Source organism: Olea europaea, unplaced genomic scaffold, assembly GCF_002742605.1.
Source record: "Olea europaea var. sylvestris unplaced genomic scaffold, O_europaea_v1 scaffold489, whole genome shotgun sequence".
Taxonomy (NCBI): Eukaryota; Viridiplantae; Streptophyta; class Magnoliopsida; order Lamiales; family Oleaceae; genus Olea; species Olea europaea.
Window position 1 is genome coordinate 238,665 of NW_019263203.1, and position 7,053 is coordinate 245,717.

The 7,053-nt window shown below is 36.3% G+C and overlaps 1 pseudogene; it reads right to left on the bottom strand.

Annotated features, from left to right (window-relative positions):
• Window positions 1-1,453: 1,453 nt before the first annotated feature.
• LOC111388364 lies at window positions 1,454-6,415 on the bottom strand (annotated as a pseudogene).
• Between the last annotated feature and the right edge of the window lie 638 nt (window positions 6,416-7,053).

Here is a 7,053-nt window from a genome sequence, read left to right on the forward strand (position 1 = left end):
CGCCTCGGAACCTCAGATTAATATTCGTTTCATAGTGAAATACTCGAAGTATATTTAACACCATCATCGGCGGAGGCTTATTTCAGTGTAAGATTTTAATCAAACAAGAAAATGAGAATTCCAAGAAAAAAATAAAACCTAAATTAAAAACCGACATTGAAATTAAAATGTGAATTAATCAACAAATATATTGACAATCAAGAAGAAGAGATTATCGACTTAACAGTGAAACGAATTTCGTTTCAGCTCAACATCATGGCGACGGCTGTGATTTGTAGTTATATATATAGCAGTTTGCATTTGAAGAGTTGGGGACTCGGGCTAGGGTTTAAGAATGGATCACAAATATTTGCAAATACACCCCTGTAGGCTGTTCTTTTCGCTTAAATGCCTAGAGGCTAAGGGCATATTTAGCAAAGTTTATAATTGCTTATGAGTCGATCAAACTATGACATTGTTTAGAAAAATCTCCCAACAACTTATTTTGGCAAAAATGCCTAATGTAATGCTACTATTATTAACAACAATAGGGGTACCTCTTGTTTTCTGGCCTGATGGAACACATCCCGGGATTAACCTCTCTCATGATACTCCAAGAATGGAACGGTGAAAGATCCTTAAGGTTGGAGTTCAACCTTTAATAATAGGGTAGTTATACTAATATCACATTTTTCATAGCAACCTCATTATTAATCATCTATTAGTTAGCAAATCGTGTCCCCATTTATAATTTTTGTCCAAAATTTCAGTTTATTTGCTCTAGAATGAGAGACAAATATTTAGCCACAGATTTATATTTATTGTATTTTTTGTTTATTTAAGAATACCATTGATAAGTAAGTGTTTTTCTATCTTATAACGAATTTATTGGAAGTGTATCGTCATTAGGGATAATATGTTAGGTATTTACACTGTTTGGTGGGGATTATTTTAATATATGTCAAAGTCAACAATTAATTTTAATTACATATTTTATGGGACTCACAATTTTTCTACCATATATTTCATTAACTTTTATCAAAATATACTAAAAATCTATTTTAATTCTCACCAAATAGGGGCTTAATGTTCTTTTCCCCAATGATTGTTTAATCTTTGTATGACAGACTTCTAAATCTCTTTCGTTGACATATAAATCGCAGGTCAATGGATAATCTAAAGAAACTATAGAGGATGAATTGCAAGTACTTATGCATCAATTGTTCAGCAACTAAAATATTGCGTATTTTTTAGTCGCTTCAGATTCCTTTGGTGAAGAATATGATCAAAAATGGTGTTCAAGAATACTATTATTAATGATTTTTTAGAATATCTAATGTTTATATTAAGTTTCGATTCATTAAAATGTTCATTTTAACGTACCAGATATGATTTTGAAGGACGACTTTTTACATAGTGATTATCATGTACTACAAAGCTTTACCAAACTAAAAATGATATTGAGCAACACACATAAAAAAGAGAAATATTTGAAAATTAAAGTGTAAATTCGGTTTCAGGTTCATCCCAAAAATGAATTTGAGCAAAGAAAACGGTTTGGACCAAACGACATACTATACACATGAGAACGTAGCATTCCAGAGAATTTTTCTTGTCGAACTCTTGTCTGGATTAAGCATGAGGAACTCTACAAACACTCAGCAATGGTCCAAATCTTGTGATCATGACTGACTGAACGATTGAAGCAACTACGACACAAGTACTCCAGCTCAATATTTTCATTTACATGAATACCGATCATGATTATACTCGAGACTCCAAATCATTAGAAGGGCTTAATAAGGAGAAGAAATATCTATTCTAGACCAACGTATACCATCTGCCACCGCACATTGGGCAGCCATGTACCCAGTGGCTGATCCACCATTTTACTTTCATGTTTTGATTAACACTACTAGAACCAGAAGAAGCAAAAGCTGAAGTTTGCCGCAAACATCTTATGCACTGCAAGAAGCAAAAATTGTATAGGATAGAGAACATTCAAGACAATCTAGAAGTCATGGAGGAAAAGCAAAATATCAAATTCATTACCAAATGAAATGGTAACTTGTACCAGACTTCTCCAATCTCTCTTTTCCACAAAGCTGTCACCACATCTCTTTGGGAACCTCTTAGGCGCGATGAAGTGCTCAATCCACGAGCTACATTTCTTTCAGACATCTTACGTTTCTTGGACCACATGTCATGAGCTCCATAATGAATATCCGATAAGCTGTTAGATTCATCTGCAACACTTGCATCCTCTGGATCAGACCGAAGTTCCATAATCCTCCTTTGCCATTCTTCACTTGGAGAATGGATTTCCAACTTCCGTAGAAGCAACCTTTCAGCGTCTGCATCTGTAGGCAGGGTTATGCCCTGCACGAAAAATATGTTAATAAATGGAAAGGACATGCATTTATGTCTTAGATTTCATTTTAAGTGCGATATCAATTTAGTCACGGTTGCTAAGCTAATAGTACATAACTGAAAGCAGACAACTTCATCAAGAGATAAGTACCTGCGTACGAGAGTCATATAATGCAATCTCTGGCAAATCAATGCAGTTTCCTTCAATATAATGAAGACAAACCTTGATGTTCCTGTGTCCAACTTGAGAAGCTGGCAATGGATGTGACATCAATTCCATCCACTCACAAAGCTGTCGGAGTATGAGAAAAAGGACCTTCACCTGGATAATCCAACAATCACCTAAGAATATGAGGAAGAGACTTTCCTAATTACAGCTCAATATCCACATGGAAAGGGAAAAACGCAGTTCACGTGTAACTTGAACGAGTTGATCACTTCTTAAGAGAAGATGTCACAAGCCTACGCCGTTTTCATGCAATACAGATAGCACTTACCTAATTTTTTTTAGTATTATTTAGATAACTCAAATGTGCAAGTAATGACTCAAATTTATTGATTCTTCATGTTTACGTAAATAAGATATTTATAAAAAATATGTTGCCGTATTTATTGATGCATTAGTAGCTCAACTTTGCTTTTCCACCTAGATACAGCTGTGAAACTGTCTTGATATTGCTTTTGCTACCAAATACTAGTGATCCTGGAAAACTAAATGTCGAAGATAACAGTTCAAGTAAAAATTAAATGTTACAATGTTGAATATTCTGCTGTCTTAGACATAACGAGATGTCAAGGAATACACATGCACTAGTTTTGAGCACCTCTCCTCAGAGATTTGAAGAGAGATCATTTTACCTCCTGTCAAGCCAGAAGGTTCTTTTATTTTTTTTCTGATGAGAGATTTGAAGAGAGGTCATGTTACCTCCTTACAGGTATATCCTCGACCAGCATAGCCAAAACCAGATTCAGGCAGCGCTAGATTGTCCATTCTGCGATATAGAAAATTCTCCACAGATCCCAATGTTGAATTCTTCATTCTGTGACTGAAAGGACCCCTTAAGGATCAGAAAGGGACATGTAACGCCGTGCACAACCCACATAACAGAACAATGCTCAAACCAATCTTTGAAGGGTAAAACAATCAATATGCGAGAGCTCGAGAAAAAAGACAAGTACTTGTCAATACCTTCAGCTATCACAACATCTATCACTGAACTGCCACATGCTGGTTCAAAGGCAATAGCATTGAGCCCTGTTGGGGTTTTGATACCTAATAAATACTGGGCTATAATGTTAACGTGGATTAATTATTTCATAGGCAAAGGCCGATGAATGAAATAAATCCAACAACCAAATCCATGAGCTCCACCCGGCCCAATTGTATTCCATCTTGGATGACTTCAATCTTGACCCGTTTAAACCTCTTAAAGGTCCAATTTAAAACCTAACCCTAGAGTATATATAAAGCTATAACCCTAGGTACTTTCTTGTATGATTTGTGTGGTTTTGTGAGAAAAATAGAAGAATCCCGATTGCCCCCTTGGGTGTGTGAAAAACAGTTCCAAGAAGTGTCCAAAACGTTTGTTTACTTTGTGTAATTGGTGGTTCCTTCATAACCTACCTTTGTGGTGTCTTCTCCTAGCCCTTGCGGTCACAAATCATCACATTTTCTTGTCCTACGTGGGTAAGATTGAAAAGCAACCAAAGTGAATTATATTGGTTGTGGTTTGGAATCGATTGGATTGGTTGTTGGTAGAAAAAGGTATGTTGGACTGAATCCAAAAAGTACCGAATTGAAGATTCTTGGAGAAAGCTTTCACAACAACCCCAAAATATCGAGTTGTAGCTATTGATAAACTTGGCTACCTTATGGTCAAAGAAGGTTTAAGGCAACTTGCAATCAATGAAAGCCCTTGGATCAAGATTAATCCTAGCCATTAATGCCAACTTGCATACCTTGAGTTTGCCTATAAATAAAGGGACTTGGGCCGCACGGTTCTAGTTATTCAGGTGTAATGAAACTAGGTCCGTGTCAAGTGAGTGGGAAAATGAGATAGACTTCTGGCAAATAAGGTCTAAGCTTCGGCGGTACATGACGATGAGGGCGTCGCCAAATTTAGCGCGGAGCAAGCTAGCCCCTATGTTGGTCGGGTGGAAGAGGGCATTTCCATTGCGAAGGTTGGGCCGTAGCCTCAGGATTCACACGTGCAAAAAAGTTTGAAACTTTTGAACAATGAATAGCTACCATATTGCCATAATCTTGCTCCGTGTGTTTCATCCCTCGCTTTTTTTCTAATAAGAAAAACTCCTGCCAGCCAAACAAGTATGCAGCGGGAGGGGCAAAACCATCCCAAGGAGGAGAGTTAAGTGACGAGCCTTAGGGGTATCTTGAAAACTTTTTCTAAGGCCAGGAGTAACCTCCCAAATGACAACAGTCAATGTGTTTGCAATTGGAACACCAGCCACATGCAAAGCACCAGAATCTGTAACAATTGCATCAGCAGCCTTAATCCCACTAGGTTCTGCTATCAATAGAACATTACTTGTGCAAAACCATTTTGTTCGTCCACCACTCTGATTAGGAGGCCATTGGGACCAATGGAGCTGAACAGAGCCCGAGGAGAAAACAGAGCGCACACAGAAATTTGGCCAACCAGTTGTTAAAAAAAAAATCAAATTGCATTAGTTAATGAGACTTAATCAGATGTTAACATCTGCTGAAAGATGATTCATGGGATCAAAAATCAAATATAATTATCGTCAGTTAATTACAAACAGACAGTACCCACGGAAAACTATGAGCAAAGCACGGGGAGAGGAAGTAGGTGACCACTCAATATAGTGAACACCATCATCGTGAGAATCTGTTGAAACATCGAAAATCATAGATGATAATTCAAAAATAATACAAAAACCTAGTAGTAAATCATCATGAAAAATGATGAAAACTACATTAAAAGAAAAGAAAAGAAAATAAAATCAAGCTAGCTAATAGTGTATTACACCACCATGTCAAGTAACTTGTCTTCTGTTTGAAGTCATCAATTTTACAATCAGTTATTATCACAAATTTCCTCCTAATTTTCATCTACACATAATACTAAACATCATAATCATCCTTGCATTACAAATGCTTAAATTTAACAGGCCTTCTTATATATGCAGAATGCATTTAGATTAGGCTGGTTAAAGCAAGGCAGCTGTTAGCCTAAAAAAAAATTGCAAAACACGAGATGTCAAATAAAGTAAAAGCACCCATTCTAGACTTTTTCTTACCCACATGAAGAATCATTAAGAAAATTGTACAATAGCACATTCTTTTGGACTCTAGACAAATTGCACAACGCCGTACAATATTAGCATCAATTTGTAGAAGATACCTGCTTTAACATTGTGAATAATTGTACTTTCCGTCAGCCTCTCTGGATTCAGTATATATATATATATAGGAAGAAATGAATCTGGCATTGATTATGTATTGAACATTCAATGGCAAAAAATAGATAAATAATATTGACTTCTGCAACTAGTAGACAGCACGTATAGAGTACAAACTAGTGATAATATCGATAATCATTTTCGTTTGAAAAAACATGCAACTTAAACAAATTATTTTAGAGCCTTTGACTTGTTAAGGGAATAAATCCAGGGTAAATATCAAAATATTGAACAACTTAAATAGATCTTGGACCAATCCACATTATTAAGATGGACCACAAGTCTTTAACAACTTTGGTTATCAAAACATTACACTTCCATTTGATTCCATTTCGAGTTGAAGAGGTTCCAAAGCCTTCGAAAATAAACGAAATGTAAGTGTAAAATGGTCATGCCAAAATCAAGAAAAGGATTATTAAAGTTTGATCCATGAACCTTGAGGCTGTTGCACAAGTTTCTGCTGCACATGTATATGTGCGCACGCGCGCGAAAAAAATCCTAATAAGAAAAAGAAAAAGAAAAATGCTGGAACTCCAGGGATTAAATCGTGGGATTGGCTCCATGGCCGAGGTGGCGTGACCTCGGCCCCTGATTTGAATTCGGCGGGCTCCATGTGATGCAACATCGAGGTCCGAGGTGAGCCAAACCCGGGATTTAATCCGGGCTCTGAAGCTTCCCTGTGATAAAAATGGGGAGGGCGTTGACTAAAATGACGTAAGAGAGCAGATACATGCTTTCGACACTGGGCTTAGTGATTTGTGTATTGGGCCATTGGATTAGTTTGTTGGGTCTTTTGGAAAGAAGATAAGTAGGCCAAATAATTAGATCGTTTTGTGGGTTAAGTCTTGGACAAGAAATTAGGCCTACCATATCGGACCTAAAGATGATTCTATATCTTTGGTAACAATTATACGATAATACTATTTAGCATCATTGATATTACAATTCATTTAAACGTCACTACGATATACAATTAAATAAGTCACATATTTTTTTAGCATATCACAGTATCATTGATGTTGTAGCACCAACTTTGCTAGATGAAGATTATTTAATAATTAAATGTGCCAAAATGTCTGGGTCCTGCCCTATTAGAAATTTGGGGCCATTTTCTACCTGAACCTGCTCTTATTTATTTAAAAATAAAAAATAAATTCAAACGATAAATGAGAAATAGAAATATTTTAATAGTGTCTTGTCCATCGGATAATAAGGGTTCATTTGATTGATGACATGTACTATTTATGGCGGTCATGATATCAT